Consider the following 18,994-nt stretch of genomic DNA (forward strand, 5'->3'; position numbering starts at 1 on the left):
TCTGAGCAACACAAGATAGAAGAACATGTTTTGACTCCAATATCAAGTTGTTACAAAAAGTACAGCATCAAAACCCAGTACACCCACACTTTCTCAATGTTTGAGTATATCCATGAACAGAACCTGGGTAGTTTAAATACATTGCGGAGTTTAAGGGATATGTTTTGGGAGGTTTGCTATAATTTCCCTCTCTTTTTTTTTTCATTTTGCTTCAAAATTTGGCAGAGCAGTAAGCCAATAGAACACAAATGGAGACAAATAATTTTGTTCACAACCCAAATCACTGTTTTATGTTTTCATAAAAATTGATTTTCTCTCTTTCAGACTTACATGATAGGAAATACTTGTACTGTGTCTAAGTCCTTTATACTGTTTTCTAGGTTTTTTAGAAGCTTCAATTGCAATTTTTGTATGTGTTTTCTTTAGGAATTAATGAAATAATAGAAATTATGATCCTTTCACCATTTCCTTTACTCTCCCCTTCAGCAATATAGTCAATATGTGTGTGTGTATACACATATTGTGTATATATGTGCAGGAGTTCTAAATGAGTCAGGGTCCAAGTAGAGAATATTTTGTCCTCCAGAGCTAAGACTATATCGTTCTATTTTAAGGGCTTATTGGCTTATTTCTTTATTATTATCTATGAAGGGGTTGTATTTATTTCTTATTTCGGAGCCTAAAATTGTTTTTTCCAAAAACTTTATTTAAAATGTTTTAGTTTGTACCCTTAGATCAACCTTTCCTCTTGTATCATAGAGCCCTCTTTCTGAATTTTGTTTTCTGACTTTTTATTATGATAAAAAATTATATCATATCGCATTATTACTTGGCTATTTTGACACTTTCATGCATTTGAGTTCTGTAGGCTTCAGTTTGACTATTGCTATTGCAATAGTAATAGTCTTTCAATTTACTACATTTTCTATAAGCAAGCTTACTTTCACATACAAAGATATTTTAAAAGATTATTCTGTTTCCTAATTTTTTTCTATAGTTTCAAATCAGTTGATATGCTATCCAAACTAAAGAGGTAGTATATAATGTAGTGATTAAGAGCTTCAGAATTAAACAGACTAGCTTTCAAATTTTAACTCAGAGGCATGCTAGCTGTGTAATCTTTGGCAAGTTACACTCTCTAAGAATCAGCTTCTTCATCTATACAATTGTGAAAATAATAGCTAGTTATTAAAATAAAATGTAATTCTAAAATCAAATGAAATAATGTTGGGAAGTATTTGGCTGGTATTTGGCACAAAGTAAGAATTAGGTAAATTACTATCATTGTTTTTATTATAAACCCAGTAAGCTAAGCCTGGAATGAATAATTGTCTTTAGCTATGTCAATTATTCAAGAGAAAGCATGCAACTTTCCTCTTAAAAGCAATGTTAAACTAAGGTATATTAAAATATGTTTAGAATGGCATCCAATATATCATGAATGCAAGTGTATATATAGAAAATATATCTATAGTTACTTTCACTAAGATATAAACAAACTTTTATGCCCACAAAATTGCACTTATTTTTAGGGCACTGGTGTCAACAGCCACCTCTTCAAAGAAATTATTTCTTTTGATCCATTTAGTAACTTGATCCCAGCTGCATAAAAATAGACTTGCAGCATTTCATTTTTCCACAGACTGCTGATGGCTGCATTCCATAACTTAAGAAATCTGTCAAAAGGAAGGCTGTGAAACTCAAAAGCTTTTACAGAAACCTGTTGCAGTTGCAAGCATTCAAACTGGAATTATTTGAAATCCACAAAATATGGATTTGAAAATATAACTTTAAAATATTGTGTAGGATTCTTAATTCTATATTAGATATTAACTGTTAAAAATTTCATCACATAAAGATCACCATGCAATCACTAATTACATAGTTTTATGGTGATTTTAATATTTTCTTTTTGATCAAATGAGGTCAGTCACTTAAATAAATAGAAAATGTGCCCAGGAGTGCTATGTGTTTATGAGTGCTGTGGTTCATAATAGTAGCTTCAGTGGAAGCTCTTAGTTACAGCAGTGAACATCTTGACCACTTGGCAAAAACTTTCCAACTCTTCCACTTATGTCTATGAGTTTATTTATGATGGTTGATAGTTCTGTGTGAGATTTTGGTGCTTTATTATTTAATTATAATCTCAGATTTTATCAGTCACACACAAGTAAGAGAACAGGCAAGTAAAAGGAAGCCAAATGAAATCATCACCCAATTTTATTTATTTATTTATTTATTTATTTATTTATTTATTTACTTATTTATTTTCTTGAGACAGAGTCTCATTCTGTCCTCCATGCTGGAGCACAATAGCATGCTCACTACAGCCTTGAACTTCTGGACTCAAGCAATCATCCTGCCTCAGCCTCCGGAGTAGCTGGGACTACAGGTGTGCCCCGACTACAGCCGGCTATTTTTTTTCCTTCTTTTTAAAATAGAGACGAGGTCTTGCTATATTGCCCAGGCTAGTCTTGAATTCCTGAGATGAAGTGATCCTCCCCACCTCGGCCTCCCAAAATGCTGAGATTACAAGTGTGAGCCCACATCCAGCCTCCATCGTGCAATTGTAACTGCCATTTTATGTGTAACCCTAACCCTTTCAATCTCTACCTTCCAAATGCATAATTTTGAAGCAAATCTGGAGCTTTTCCTTATCTACCTGCAAATATTTTAATGATAACGTTTAAAATACAAGAACTCAAAAGCAAATAATAATCACAATAACTTTGGGGCTAATTTGATGATATTAAAGCCAAGACCTGCAAATGATTTTAATACCATCCTCAGTAACCCCTACTCCCCAGGATTTTCAGAAAACAATACAGAATATGTGAGTAGTCTTTCTTTCTTTCTTTCTTTCTTTCTTTCTTTCTTTCTTTCTTTCTTTCTTTCATTCTTTCTTTCTTTCATTCTTTCTTTCTTTCCTTCTTTCCTTCTTTCTTTTCTTTTCTTTCTTTCTTTCTTTCTTTCTTTCTCTCTTTCTTTCTTTCTTTCTTTCTTTCTTTCTTTCATTCTTTCTTTCTTTCTTTCCTTCTTTCTTTTCTTTCTTTCTTTCCTTCTTTCTTTTCTTTCTTTCTTTCCTTCTTTCTTTTCTTTTCTTTCTTTCTTTCTTTCTTTCTTTCTTTCTTTCTTTCTCTCTCGCTCTTTCTTTCTTTCCAAATTCAGGGATTTCTATAAAAATTGAATTAAATCACCCCATATGACCTTTAAATTTAAGTGAGATTTCTTTACAAATTTGAATTTTTATCACTCTTGTTCTTATATCTTCCTGCAAGTGAGAGTATGGGAGCTAGGGAGCAGAAGAGTTCAATTAGAGATCCAGCTGCCGGGAGTGGAAGAGGAATATCAACAACAATTTTTATCCTGATCTCACAGTCTCAGAGTCTTCTACCTCGATCTGAGGCAAAATAATAATAATAATAATAATAATAATAATAATAAATAAAATAAAATAAATCTGATATGGACATCCTGGTCTTTAGGTAAAACAGTCAATGCTGTAATTTAAGTAATTATATTAACTCCTCCTTGGGGTGTGGTTTGGCTCACAGGGAACCAGGCAGAGGAAGCTGTCATAGAGGAGAATGAGATCATATTACCCAAGAGTCTACACTCATATTTGTTGAGATGTTAAAACACAGAGTAAAGTAGAGATTTGCAGAAAATTGGTTAATTAGATCAACATGGTATAGCAATGCTCAATGTGTTTTATAAGGAACAATGGTGTTGTGGAGTGCTAATGGATGTCATTAAAAAGAGGGGTTCTTGGAGACTAAAATATGTAATTTGCAGTGGGAATCCCAAGAAGCAGGTATGGTAAAGTGTGTTTTTGAAGTGTATTCAGTTGTTGGCCTTTTATCTTTTCTGAGCATTTGTTAGGATCAATGTTGCTTCTAACAGTCTTTGGGGAGTGCTGGTGTAAATAATCAATATAGAAATGAGGATTGAATTTTTCATGTAGTCCATTTACTGTGTTTAAATTATTTGCATGATTGTTGCTACATCACTAAAGTTTGCGAAATGAGTGAGTATTGCAAAAAAAAAAAAAAGGTTTTTTGGAACTTTGTAATCAAGTAAATCTGGTGAGCATTTTTCTGACATTTGAAATCGAAAAACTTTATACTTTAAGTCATCTTTGCTGTACTCATTTTATAAATCTGACGTTTTTTATTCTTTGTTTCTGACTCAACCTCTGGGCAAAGTACTGGATTATTCATCTAAATAAAAGTGCTTAATGTTTCTCTTTTGGAAATTGCCAACATTTATTTAGGTGAACCTCATGACTATTAAAGTTTGAAATGTGATTATCTAGAGTTGGGTCTGAATGGCCAGCTGCATATTATTTACTTTGTTGCATTTCAGGTGGAAAGCCTATACAAAAATCATTAGGCTCTGATCTTCCCAGTTAGACCATAAAAGACCATGATTTCCCCAGCAAAAAGAGAGAACACATCCACCAGAAGGAGATAGTCATCAACAAGTCAGATCACAAGTAGAACATTGTTTTTAAGTTTTTTGTTATATGGATTTTAGAGAATACTGACAAACTGAAATGTGTTTCTTCCAGCTCTAAGTTTGAGTCTAGAGTGGTGACTAGAATACTGAGGGATCTTGGCTCTTATGACTGAAGAAGAAATGTAACAGGAATTTACTTCAAATGTATGAAAGACATTGGAGTAAGCAACAGTGATTTTGTTTCTCATGGCTGCAAAGGGTAGTACTTAGACCAATGTGAGAAGGTATAGGAAAGAAATAATATGATTCAGCTATATGAGTACCTTTTTAATTCTAGCTTTGAACCATGATAACATGAGAGGTGGTTGGTTGTCAATTATCTTAAGATACAAGGTAGAGTTTGCGTGCTATCCATTAGAGTTATTATTTAAGGAATCCATTTATTGGCTGTAAGCTTGGATTACATGACCTTTAATATTTTACTATATTTTATAAATATAAAAATATCTTATAAATTACACTTGCAACAGTAACTGTCCCAGCTATGTTGAGGGACATTTTGAGGGTCTGATAAAATTGTGGATCCACTTTCCATAAAAATGCACAGATGAAAAAAATGCACAGATGTGCACACACAATTTGCATAAAATTTTGAAGGTTCGTCCTTCCCTTGAAGCTTATTCGTAGATCCCAGGATAAAAATCTGGTCTATAATTTAATTAACCTTGCAACTCTGAATAAATCACTTAACTCAACTGACCACATAATCCCCATAATTAAGGTGTAGTGATTAGACAACCTTTAATGTATATAGGTCTTTCTGTTCCTAAAAATAAAATATTTGATTTTTTGTTAGAAAGAAATTCTTGAGTACAAGGCATATTCTCAGGATAATCAAATGGAAATGGAGAGCAAGGGTTTTCTCAACATTGATAATATTGAAGCCTAAAGAAGAGAGGCAATAAAGCCTCATTTCCCTGTTGCTTTGGGTGTAAGCAACATGTTTGTAAGTCTCAATTTCCACCTTTGACTTTTGGCTATTGGTGATAATAAAATGAAAGCACAGAAGGTTTGTGTGGGAGTTAGACCTCAGTGGAAGGTAAGGAATGCCCTTCGTAATAAAAGACAATTGGACACCAGGGTGAGTCCATTTTACAGCTCATTAACACTGCCCTCAATCGACAAAGATCATTGCTAAGTTTATCCATTTGAAGTAATTATACTTACGTGTATATACAATCATGCATGTGCATGTTGACATGGAAATGATTTCCTTTGATTGAATTTGAGGAGGAAAAATAGGTACCAGCAGTTCCTTAGTATCACAGATACTAAGGACAGATTTGTTGTATGCCAGTCATTTGTGACCTGTCTTCAGTTCACACAAGACTGTCTTTAGTAATCTCAAAAATATCATAGGAGGGTAATTTTCAGTCTTAGCAAGAGCAGAGCAAAGGAATTAAGTCGAAAGGATTAGGAAGAGACTTCATTAGCACTTTTGAATTCTTGTTCGTTAAAGCAAAGGAGTTTTCTGAATAACACCTCCCTTGTATGCCTTCCAACCATAAATTCATCTTCTTTTTCCGTTCCTCTTCCACCACCTTTCCCTTTCTACTCCTTAACATGAACAATTATTTATGGTACATTCTAGGAAGTACTTAGTGCTATAGAAAAAAATTAGAAGGAGATACAGAGAACTGTCTGCAAAGGACATCAACCCTCAAGGTATTTACTAGCTAGTGGCAGAGAGAGGACACCTTGAGCAAATCAACATCTCTTTGTTTTTTTTATAGATACATACAGACATGCCAGAAAGCATCATTCTAACAGCAGCACCAGACATTTACTAACGGCAGCACCAGACATTTACGAGCACCTGTTCTGTGGTAGGCCTTAGGCCTACCACATTTGTGAGCATCGGTGTTGCTTAGTTTCTTGTTAAGAATGCAGATTCCTAAGCACATCCTACAAATTCAGTAAGTCCAGGATGATGTACAATATTAAACCATGGCTTTATGGGAAAATGTTGTAAGTGGCTGGCAGGCTGCATTTTGGGAAGAAGAAAAACACCTGCTGACAAAATGGAGACTCAAAACAACATCAAACATGTACCCTGCCCTAATGTATTTGCAGTATAGTTGGAGGGACAATGTACATGCAGAGATAGAATAACAATACGTGGAAACTAAAATCATGCCAACAAAATTACAGAGAAAACAAATGAAGAGAGTATAGGAGTAGATAATGGAGTCTCAATGAAAAGAGGTAGAAATTGAGGTCAGCTTTCAATAAATAGAGTAAATTTCTTTTATGAAGAGATACATTTACCTTTGCTATTAGCCATGGCCATTATTCATTTTATATTTTCCTTTTGGCCTTCCTTCTACGTTCTCTAATTTGCTTAGTTCACACTACAGTCTCCTCCCAATGGTGATGTAGTGGTTCTCTACCACTGTCCTCCAGCCCTACACTGGGAGATTAACATCTTGACCAGTCTCCGTACATTTAGAAAGCATCAGAGTTCACAGAAATGGGTAGAAGAGACACTGATCATTACTTCGATTAGCCACTCTTCCTGGAACTGTAGGTCAGAAGTCATTTCAGCATCACTTACTATAAAGATGCCCGTTAGCTTCAGATATGTAGGTGTTTGAGACAACAGGGAATATTATGGAGGGAAATTATAGTCAGAAATCAAAAAGAACATCACAAACTGGCTACTTTTCCAGATTGAAAGCACATAAGGTAGCTGTCCATCAATTCTACCAGAATATAGAAGACAAGTAACACCATGACATTATAAATTATTTGGGCCTATTTATTTGGAAATATAGGATTTGTTAACTTCCTGTAAGATCAATCCATGTGATTTGGCATGGAAGAATAAGAATTATTGCTGAGAAAACTCTTTATACTTATGATCAAACCGGGTACACTTAATAAGCTTAATCTGAAACTGATAGTTTGGTAGATACAGTGTTAAGTGTGGAAGTGTTTAATAAAAAATATGTAGGCTATATATAATACAGAATAAGTAAATGCATTCATTCGTTTTTTTTTGTTTTTTTTAAATGTGCCTTTTATAGACCCTTGTCTGCAGTTGCTGTGATTTTTCTCACCACTCACCTCTTTCTCTGAGCTAGACATATGAATGAAAATATATAGGATTATAACCATAAGTCTATTTTCTTATTAGTGGTTACCTGACTCCCTGGGAAGGTACTTGGCGATGAGTTATTTGCCTAGTCAGGGTACACCCAAATGTATCACAATGTCGACGTTTTGCTCCTTCCCTTCCACTCTTACATGTGAATTTACTCTGTGTTCTTGGCTGACAATTAAACCTAAAGCCATCTTGTTATTTATTACAAATGCTATAATTTCTTTATCTAAAGAAATATTCAGAGGCAAGATCTTAGGCAGGGGAAAAATCAAAAACTCCCTGTGGGAATGTAGGTTAGTTCCAAACCCCCACTCATTTGCTTTCTGGAACCTCCACTTCATGTATGTTGAGTATCATCAATATGTGCTTCCTTATTAACCTATTTCTACCTATTGGCCTTTCCTATAGTTTCAAGGCCAATAAAAAATTAGCCTACTTCTCTTCTATATGAAAATCCTTAAAGATTTGAGCATGTCTATTCTATCTCCTTTGCTCTCTGTTACTTTAGACTGAATATGGCTCTTATAACCATCTGGTCACTCAACTGTTTTTCAAAGTATCTTTTAAAATGAGCACATGGCATGTCCAACATACCTCATGTGTGTGTCTTATGCAAAGTTCAGAAAAATGATTATTACTCTCATGATCTGGATACTAGAATTCAATTCATACAAACATTTCTGCTAAAAGGTCCATCAAATTTGCCTATTACATTTGTGTTTAGTAAAAATCCCCAGGTTTTTTGTAATAACAACTATAGAATTAGGTCTTCCTCATACTGTGCTTATGCTATTTTCTCAATTCTTCATACAGGATTTTTTTTGTCATTTATGCTTGTTAATGTTTCTTGCTCTAAAGAATTTGGGAGTCTGATAAGGAGGATATCCCACCAGTTGAAAATGTGTTTCATGAGCTCTACCATAATTTAAACAATCTTCTGTCCTGTATGGGTCCTCTGGAATCTTCCTAGGTAAATTTTGATTTCATTTTCATGAACAACATGTGCACAAAAGAAAGAACAAGCTAGATTTAAGTATTTATCAGGACTTTTGAGGACTCTAGGAAGCAATGACAAAGACACTCTTTGCTAAGTGGTGTAACTATTGATCTTATGCCACAGCGGTTTTCTAGCTGCCCAAATCAAGAACTTGTTGCTTGTATACATTTAATCATGGTGTGGTGCCCAAGAATTAGGGCAGTTGAAACTGTTTAGATAGACAGGTAATTGTATGTGTACATCAAACTTAATACTGGCTTTGCAGAATGACAGAATATTAAATGCAAGGGAAATTTTGGATCAATATTTGTTTCTTAAAAACTTCATAAACGGCATTTGCCAAATAGGTGGTAAGCACCTGGTCAATAAGCGTGTCTAAGTTGTGCACATTGTTGCTTTGGAACTGGCTAAGTATGAAAATACATTAACTGAGGCGAGAATACTCATTCAGCTCCAGTTAGATTCCATTTGCAGGGCCATTTCTGCATGTCAGAAGGTGGACATGCTTTCATGGACTTCAAGAGAGGATGGGGATCTGCCCAGCTCAGGATGAGGAGGCAGTAAGCCCAAAGGCTTGTTTCCTCAATTTAGAACCAAACCCCCCAATCATTTATTTCTGAATGAGTCCAGGGCTTGGTACAGATCCTGTTGCAGAGTAAGTGCTCAATAAATATTTGCTAGATAAATAAATAATTTGATATATTGATAATTAAATGGATGAAAGAATGTATGGCAGGCTGCACTTACTCACATGTAGTTGTATTACCTGGGAAGATGTGTTTCTTACTAATAAGCCCACGTCAGATACCTCCTGGTTGAAAGTGTGTCTTCATTAAGCTCTAATTCTCTTCTACAGGAAATGGATATCTTTTCCTTTTTTATGGCATGTTTAAGAAGGGGACTATAGGTGCATTTCTTTAGTTCCATAGTATTATTTACTCAACGGCATTTTCTTCTGTTCAAGAGATGAGGATAGCCTTATTCTCCTTGAGTTATTATTTCTAATGGGCTCCTGTATTAAAGAAAGTACCTTAACTTTCCTAAAATGCATGTGGATCTGGAGAAACCCAAAGCAAATAATATGTTCCCTACTTTCCTCAAGGATAAATGTGTCTCCCAGACGCCTGGAGGCCTCAGCTGGCTTACTCACCCATCTAAGTAATCATCCTTTCAAGAAAATAGTTATATCCATTAGGCATGTATTTAGCTTCCAAAACCTGAAGACCTGACTTATATAGGATTAAACTGATAATTTATTTTTCAAATTGAATAAGAAGTCCAGAGGTAGGTGACACAGGGCTGGTATAACTCCTGCAGGGAGACCTCAAACATTTAAGCTCCTTCTGTCTTCTTTCTTCTCCATCCTTAGTGTGTGATTTTTGACGTCATGATCTCAGAATTGGTATTGTCATGGGCATTCACTCTGCATTGAGAGCAACAGGAATAAGGTTTTATGGCAAAAAATAGTGGGGTGGGGGAGACAGTCTACCAAAACCTACCTTTAAGAAAGTATTTTCCTAATTATGTAAATTCAATTTACATTTTTTCAAGATTAACTGGGTCACAAGGGCACTCTCACTCTAAGGATGTTTTGGAAAGCAAGTATTTTTAGTGGGACATATTGCTACTCTGTGCACTTCCCCCTCATCCTTTCAAATGGTTCTACTTGCCAGGAAGAAGGCAGAATGGATATTGAATACTAAACTAGAATTACTCTGTCACAACAGCCTGTCTAGGTTGATAGCCCCATCTAGTGAGCCAAGGACAGGGCTGCTCCAAAAATATTAAAACTGAACAGTCACTGATTTTTAAGATGAATCTTGGTGTTTCTATATAGATACTACCTAGTAATTCATAGGAGACTATTGAATTATTTAGTCCTGGATCTGAGTCTCATTACAAATTATTTCATTTTTATGTATTTTTTAATCTGGGAAATCTCAACATACTTTGCATTCTCTAACCTGTCAGCAAATCCAACTCTGGATGTAAAAAAAAAAAAAAAAATGTCCAGCCGAGAAAACCCAGTGGATTCAAACTTTATTTACCCAACTAACCTATTCTTATTATCTACTATTGGATTAAGGAATTTATGTTGGGTGAAAGTAACATTCATCCCTCCAAATTTCAGCCATACAAAATGACTTCAATCTACTTCTAAGGTTATTTTATTGTAATGGACAAATTATATTCCACTTGGCTACAGACCTGCAGTCGTCTAATTTGGTTTCCCTGCATAGTTCCTTATTCTATTTCATTTTTGCAAAGAATTTGCAGTTTGTTCAATAGATTGTTCCACCAGATTTAGAAAACATTACTCCAGTTATATGTAAAGCAAGAAATGTCTGCTATGTTAATTTACTTATTTGTTTGTTCTTACTGTCTATATAGGATGAGTTCAACAATGACTTAATAGCATCAGAATTTTGACAAAGCGGGAAAAAGGCAATTAAAATAGTAGCTAGAACTTTGTCCGCTAATCACCTACTGTTACCTCAGGTATCTGTCAACAGTGTGATGGATTTTAAGACATTAAAAACTGGGCAACTCAGGAATAAGCTGAAATAAATTATAAGGTTTTATCAAAAACCTATTATTCAGCTATGAAGACTTTTCGTTGTTAATTATATGGCATAAAAGTAATTCACTATAGAAAATTTGTAACTTTCTTAAACATACCTCATATAAGCGATAAACCTTTAAAAATGAACTGTGAAAATAGACTCATGATTTTCCTTCCTCACATTTTATACATGTACTATTATTTTCCTTTATTATTTAAGAGTAGGTTTTATTCCTCCATGAATGTAAATGCATTTAAAATTGATTAGGATTTTCGTATGACATTTCAGAGTAGTTTTCTGCTACAAATTTTCTCAAATCTGAATTTATTACCAACTGATAGCAGTGGTTAATATCAATGTGAACCTAAACATTAAAGCAAACATTTGCTGAAATTTACATAGTTTTCAATTTTCTAATGCTAGCAAAAGTGAACTGCTTCAAAATAAAAATCGCCTATACTTTTCCTGAAAAAAAGAAAAAAAAGCTTCATGTATCAGTTCAAATTCTTCCTTGTTAAGCTAATTATCTTTTGCTTGTGTAGCAGTTTAATTTTTGCCATGCTGTGTAAAGCCTTGCTCAAAGCAGTACAACATAAAGGAAGTTTGGTTTTTCTTTTCTTTTTTTCGTTTCCTTATCTTTTCTATTGATTGGCTGAGAGGGTATGTGTTTGGGGGGTCTCTTGCAGTTTCCCTAGAGACTATTTATGTAAATTGAAAAAATCAGTATTACTTGGAAAAATAACTAAAACTTTGATTTAACAGTACAAAAGAGGGTACTATCTAATCCCTCAAGTAGGAAATTGCTTTTCTTCATGATCCATTGCTTTCATACTGTTTCTGGCTGCTACTGCCAAAAGAGAAAATACCCACCTTTACTCTTCTTTTACCATGTCTGTTTTCTTCCCTCTGCAAAGCTTGGCAATAAATAATAGTTGAAATGAGCAAATTTAAATAATAATAGTAAAAGTGCATGACTGATAAGATCATCAGGTCTCAATTGGACAACTGTGATTATACAGGAGAGAAGCAGGAAAGAATTGACAAGGGAACATAAAATGGGAAATTAAGCATTTGGCATAATGTAGCAATGAAGATGTGACTTATTTGTAGCTGTTTTATATGCTACTGTAAATATTAGCTGGAATGGGATCACACATGCTCCAAAATTGGTGATTTTTCTGAAGGAGGCAGGTTTTCTGTGAGATGCTTTGAATTTTATTTTCAACAAATGCTAAATCAAAATGCTGCCTATGAAAAGATACTGATTTTGTTTGTTTACAGTTGGTCTTCCACTGGCCATTAAACTATGTAGTTTTAACTGCAATTTAAGCTGGTGTTTGCTAATTTTTTAAAATTATACTTTAAATTCTGGGATACGTGTGCAGAACATGCAGGTTTGTTACATGGGTAAACATGTGCCATGGTGGTTTGCTGCACCCATCAACCCGTCATCTACATTAGATATTTCTCCTAATGCTATCCCTCCCCTTGCTCCCCAACCCCCGACAGGCCCCAGTGTGTGATGTTCCGCTCCCTGTGTCCATGTGTTCTGATTGTTCAGCTCCCACTTATGAGTGAGAACATGCAGTGTTTAGTTTTCTGTTCCTGTGTTAGTTTGCTAAGAATAATGGTTTCCAGCTACATCCCTGTCCCTGCAAAGAACATGAACTCATTCTTTTTTATGGCTGCATAGTATTCCATGGTGTATATGTGCACATTTTCTTTATCCAGTCTAATATTGACGGGCATTTGGGTTGGTTGCAAGTCTTTGCTATTGTGAATAGTGTTGCAATAAACATACATGGGCATGTGTCTTTATAGTAGAATGATTTATAATCCTTTGGGTATATACCCAGTAATGGGATTGCTGAATCAAATGGTATTCCTAGTTCTAGATCTTTGAGGAATCGCCACACTGTCTTCCACAATGGTTGAACTAATTTATACTCCCACCAACAGTGTAAAAGTGTTCCTTTTTCTCCACATCCTCTCCAGCATCTGTTGTTTCCTGACTTTTTAATGATCACCATTCTAACTGGCGTGAGATGGTATCTCATTGTGATTTTAATTGCCTTTCTCTAATGACCAGTGATGATGAGCTTTTTTACATGTGTTTATTGGCTGCATAAATGTCTTCTTTTGAAAAGTATCTGTTCATATCCTTTGCCCGCTTTTTGACGGGGTTGTTTGTTTTTTTCTTGTAAATTTGTTTAAGTTCCTTGTGGATTCTAGAGATTAGCCCTTTGTCAGATGGATAGATTGCAAAAATTTCCCCCCATTCTTTAGGTTCCCTGTTCACTTTGGTGATAGTTTCTTTTGCTGTGCAGAAGCTCCTTAGTTTAATCAGAACCCATTTGTCAATTTTGGCTTTTGTTGCCATTGCTTTGGTGTTTTAGTCATGAAGTCTTTGTCCATGCCTATGTTTTGAATGTTATTGCCTAGGTTTTCTTCTAAGGTTTTTATGGTTTTATGTCTTACATTTAATTCTTTAATCCATATTGAATTAATTTTTGTATAAGGCGTAAGGAAGGAGTCCAGTTTCAGTTTTCTGAATATGGCTAGCCAGTTTCCCCAACACCATTTATTAAATAGGGGATCCTTTCCCCATTGCCTGTTTTCATCAGGTTTGTTAAAGAACAGATGGTTGTAGATGTGTGATGTTATTTCTGAGGCCTCTATTCTATTCCATTGGTCTATACATCTGTTTTGGTACCAGCACCATGCTGTTTTGGTTACTGTGACCTTGTATAGTTTGAAGTCAGGTAGCGTGATGCCTCTAGCTTTATTCTTTTTGCTTAGGATTGTCTTGGCTGTACGGGGTACTTTTTTATTCCATATGAAATTTAAAGTACTTTTTTCTAATAAGGTAAAGGAAGTCAATGGTAGCTTGATGGGAAAAGCATTAAATGTATAAATTACTTTGGGCAGTATGGCCATTTTCACGATATTGATTCTCTCTATCCATGAGCATGGAATGTTTTCCATTTGTTTGTGTCCTCTCTTATTTCCTTGAGCATTGGTTTGTAGTTCTCCTTGAAGAGGTCCTTTGTATCCCTTGTAAGTTGTATTCATAGGTACTTTATTCTCTTTGCAGCAATTGTGAGTGAGTGGGAGTTTGCTCATGATTTGGCTCTCTATTACTGGTATATAGGAAAGCTTGTGATTTTTGCACATTGATTTTGTATCCTGAGATTTTGTTGAATTTGCTCATCAGTTGAAGGAGTTTTTGGTCTGAGACAATGGGATTTTCTAAATATACAATCATGTCATCTGCAAACAGAGCTAATTTGACTTCCTATTTCCTATTTAAATACCCTTTATTTCTTTCTCTTGCCTGATTTTCCTGGCCAGAACTTCCAATAATATGTTGAATAGGAGTGGTGAGAGAGGGCATCCTTGTCTTGTGCCGGTTTTCAAAGGGAATGCTTCCAGCTTTTGCCCCTTCAGTATGATATTTGTTGTGGGTTTGTCATAAATAGCTCTTATTATCTTGAAATATGTTCCACCAATACCTAGTTTATTGATTGCTTTTAGCATGAAGGGCTGTTGAATTTTATTGAAGGCCTTTTCTGCATCTATTGAGATAATCATGTGTTTTTTGTCTTTGGTTCTGTTTATGTGATGGATTAAATTTATTGACTTTTGTATGCTGAACCAGCCTGGCATCCCAGGGATGAAGCTGACTTGATTGTGGTGGATAAGCTTTTTGATGTGCTGCTGGATTCGGTTTGCCAGTATTTTATTGAGGATTTTCGCATCGATGTTCATCAGGGATATTGGCCTGAAATTTTCTTTTTCTGTTGTGTCTCTGCCAGGTTTTGATATCAGGATGATGCTGGCCTCATAAAATGAGTTAGGGAGGAGTGCCTCTTTTTCTATTGTTAGGATTAGTTTCAGAAGGAATGGTACCAGCTCTTCTTTGTACCTCTGGTAGAATTAGGCTGTGAATCCATCTGGTCCTGGGCTTTTTTTAAATTACTGCCTCAATTTCAGAACTTGTTATTGGTCTCTTCAAGGATTCGACTTCTTCCTGATTTAGTCTTCGGAGGGTGTATATATCCAGGAATGTATCCATTTCTTCTAGATTTTCTAGTTTATTTGCATAGAGGTGTGTATAGTGTTCTTTGATGGTAGTTTGTATATCTGTGGGATCAGTGGTGATATCCCCTTTATCATTTTTTTATTGTGTCTATTTGATTCTTCTCTCTTTTCTTATATATAGTCTGGCTAGTGGTCTATCTATTTTGTTGATCTTTTCAAAAAACACCTCCTGTTTTCATTGATTTTTTGAAGGTTTTTTTGTGTCTCTATCTCCTTCAGTTCTGCTCTGATCTTAGTTATTTCTTGTCTTCTGCTAGCTTTTGAATTTGTTTGCCCTTGCTTCTTTAGTTCTTTTAATTGTGATGTTAGGGTGTTGATTTTAGATCTTTCCTGCTTTCTCCTGTGGGCATTATGTGCTATAAATTTCCCTGTAAACACTGCTTTAGCTGTGTCCTAGAGATGCTGGTACGTTGTGTCTTTGTTCTCATTGGTTTCAAAGAACATCTTTATTTCTGCCTTCATTTCGTTATTTACTCAGTAGTCATTCAGGAGCGGGTTGTTCAGTTTCCATGTAGTTGTGCGGTTTTGAGTGAGTTTCTTAATGCTGAGTTCTAATTTGATTGTACGGTGGTCTGAGAGACTGTTTGTTATGATTTCTGTTCTTTTGCTTTTGCTGAAGAGTGTTTTACTTCCAATTATGTGGTAAATTTTAGAATAAGGGCAATGTGGTGCTGAGAAGAATGTATATTCTGTTGATTTGGGGTGGAGAGTTCTGTAGATGTCTATTAGGTCTGCTTGTTCCAGAGCTGAGTTCAAGTCCTGAATATCCTTGTTAATTTTCTGTCTCATCGATCTGTATAATATTGACAGTGTGGTGTTAAAGTCTCCCATTATTACTGTGTGGGAGTCTAAGTCTCTTTGTAGGTCTCTAAGAACTTGCTTTATAAATCTGGGTGCTCTTGTATTGGGTGCATATATATTTAGCATAGTTAGCTGTTCTTGTTGCACTGATCCCTTTACCATTATGTAATGCCCCTCTTTGTCTTTTCTGATGTTTGTTGGTGTTGGTGTAAAGTCTGTTTTATCAGAGACTAAGATTGCAACCCTTGCTTTCTTTTGCCTTCCATTTGCTTGGTAAATCTTCCTCCATCATTTTATTTTGAGCCTATGTGTGTCTTCGTATATGAGATGGGTCTCCTGAATACAGCACACCGATTGGTCTTGACTCTATCCAATTTGCCAGTCTATGCCTTTCGATTTGGGCATTTGGCCCATTTACATTTAAGGTTAATATTGTTATGTTTGAAATGATCCTGTCATTATGATGCTAGTTGGTTACTTTGCCCATTAGTTGATGCAGTTTCTTCATAGTGCCAATGGTCTTTACACACATTGGTCTTTCACATTACAGTGACTGGTAACTGGTTTTTCCTTTCCATATTTAGTGCTTCCTTCAGGAGCTCTTGTAAGGCAGGCCTGGTGGTGACAAAATCCCTCAGCATTTGCTTGTCTGTAAAGGATTTTATTTCTCCTTCACTTATGAAGCTTATTTTGGCTGGTTATGAAATTCTGGGTTGAAAATTCTTTTCTTTAAGAATGTTGAATATTGATCCCCACTCTCTTCTGGCTTGTAGGGTTTCTGCAGAGAGAGCTGCTGTTAGTCTGATGGGCTTCCGTTTGTGGGTAGCCCGACCTTTCTCTCTGCGTGCCCTTGACATTTTTTCCTTCATTTCAACCTTGGTGAATCTGATGATTATGTGTTTTGGGGTTGCTCTTCTTGAGGAGTATCTTTGTGGTATTCTCTGTATTTCCTGAATCTGAATGTGGGCCTGTCTTGCGGGTTGGGGAAGTTCTCCTGGATAATATCCTGAAGTGTGTTTTCCAACTTGGTTCCATTATCCCCTTCACTTTCAGGTACACCAATCAAATGTAGGTTTGGTCTTTTCACATAGTCCCATATTTCTTGGAGGCTTTGTCCGTTCCTTTTCATTCTTTTTTCTCTAATCTTGTCTCCATGCTTTATTTTGTTAAGTTGATTGTCAATCTCCGATATCCCTTCTTCTGCTTGATAGTTTGGCTATTGATACTTGTGTGTGCTTCACGAAGTTCTCATGCTCTGTTTTTCAGCTCCATCAGGTCATTTATGTTCGTCTCTAAACTGGTTATTCTAGTTAGCAGTTTGTCTACCCTTTTTTCAAGGTTCTTAGCTTCCTTGCATTGGGTTAGAACATGCTCCTTTAGCTCAGAGGAGTCTGTTATTACCCACCTTCTGAAGCCTACTTCTGTCAATTCGTCAAACTCATTCTCCGTCCAGTTTTGTTCCCTTGCTTGCAGGGGGCTGTGGTCCTTTGAAGGAGAAGAGGAATTCCGGTTTTTGAAACGTTCAGCCTCTTTGCACTGGTTTTTCTTCATCTTTGTGGATTTGTCTACCTTTGGTCTTTGCTGTTGGTAAACTTCAGATGGAGTTTTTGCCTGGTCGTTCTTTCTGTTGATGTTGATGCTATTGCTTTCTGTTTGTTAGTTTTCCTGCTGTTTTTTTTCCTTTCTGTTACTTTTCCTTCTAACAGTCTTCTGCAGGTCTGCTGGAGTTTGCTGGGGGGTCTGCTCCAGACCCTGTTTGCCTGGGTATCACCAGTGGAGGCTGTGGAACAGTAAAGTTTGCTGCTTGCTCCCACGTCTGGAAGCTTCGTCCCAGTGCGACACCTGCCAGATGCCAGCTGGAGCTCTCCTGTATGAGTTGTCTGTTGACCCATGCTGGGAGGTGTCTCCCCATCAGGAGGCACGGGGATCAGGGACCCACTTGAGAAGGCAGTCTGTCCCTTAGCAGAGATCCAGCGATGTGCTGCAAGATCTGCTGCTCTCTTCAGAGCCGGCAGGCAGGAGTGGTTAAGTTGGCTGAAGCTGTGCCAACAGCCGCCCCTTCCCCCATGTGTTCTATCCCAGGGAGATGGGAGTTTTATCTATAAGTTCCTGACTGGGGCTGCTGTCTTTTTTTCAGAGATGCCCTGCCCAGAGGGCGGGAATCTAGAGAGGCAGTCTGGCTATAGCAGCTTTGTGGTGCTGTGGTGGGCTCTGCCCAGTCCAAACTTCTCAGGAGCTTTGTTTACATTGTGAGGGGAAAACCACCTACTCAAGCCTCAGTAATGGTGGACGTCCCTCCGCACACCAAGCTTGAGCATCCCGGGTCAACTTCAGGCTGCTGTGCTGGCAGCAAGAATTTCAAGCCAGTGGATCTTAGCTTGCTGGACTCCAGCGGGGGTGGGATTCGCTGAGCAAGACCACTTGGCTTCCTGGCTTCAGCCCCCTTTCCAGGGAAGTGAATGGTTCTGTCTCGCTGACGTTCGAGGCACCACTGGGGTACAAAGAAAAACTCCTGCAGCTAGCTTGGTGTCTGCCCAAACAGCCACCTAGTTTTGTGCTTGAAACCCAGGTCCCTTGTGGTGTAGGCACCAGAGGGAATCTCCTGGTCTGTTGGTGGTGAAGACCAAGGGAAAAGCCTAGTGCGTGGGCTGGATAGCACCATCCCTCATGGCACAGTCCCTCACCGGCTTCCCTTGGCTAGGAGAGGGAGTTCCCCCTCCCCTTGTGCTTCCTGGGTCGTGTGACGCCCCATCCTGCTTTGGCTCACCCTCCGTGGGCTGCACCCACTGTCTAACCAGTCACAGTGAGATGAACCAGGTACCTTAGTTGAAAATGCAGAAATCACCTGCCTTCTGAATTGGTCTTGCTAGGAGCTGCAGACCAGAGCTGTTCCTCTTTGGCCATCTTGCC

At 36.9% G+C, this 18,994-nt stretch overlaps 1 protein-coding gene across 18 annotated transcripts in view; it reads left to right on the forward strand.

Annotated features, from left to right (window-relative positions):
- The window catches only part of NRXN1 (neurexin 1), a 1,113,820-nt gene that overhangs the window by 656,620 nt on the left and 438,206 nt on the right, over nucleotides 1–18,994 (forward strand). The window lies entirely within an intron of this gene.

The sequence above is a fragment of the Gorilla gorilla genome, chromosome 12, assembly GCF_029281585.2.
Source record: "Gorilla gorilla gorilla isolate KB3781 chromosome 12, NHGRI_mGorGor1-v2.1_pri, whole genome shotgun sequence".
In the NCBI taxonomy this organism is placed as follows: domain Eukaryota; kingdom Metazoa; phylum Chordata; class Mammalia; order Primates; family Hominidae; genus Gorilla; species Gorilla gorilla.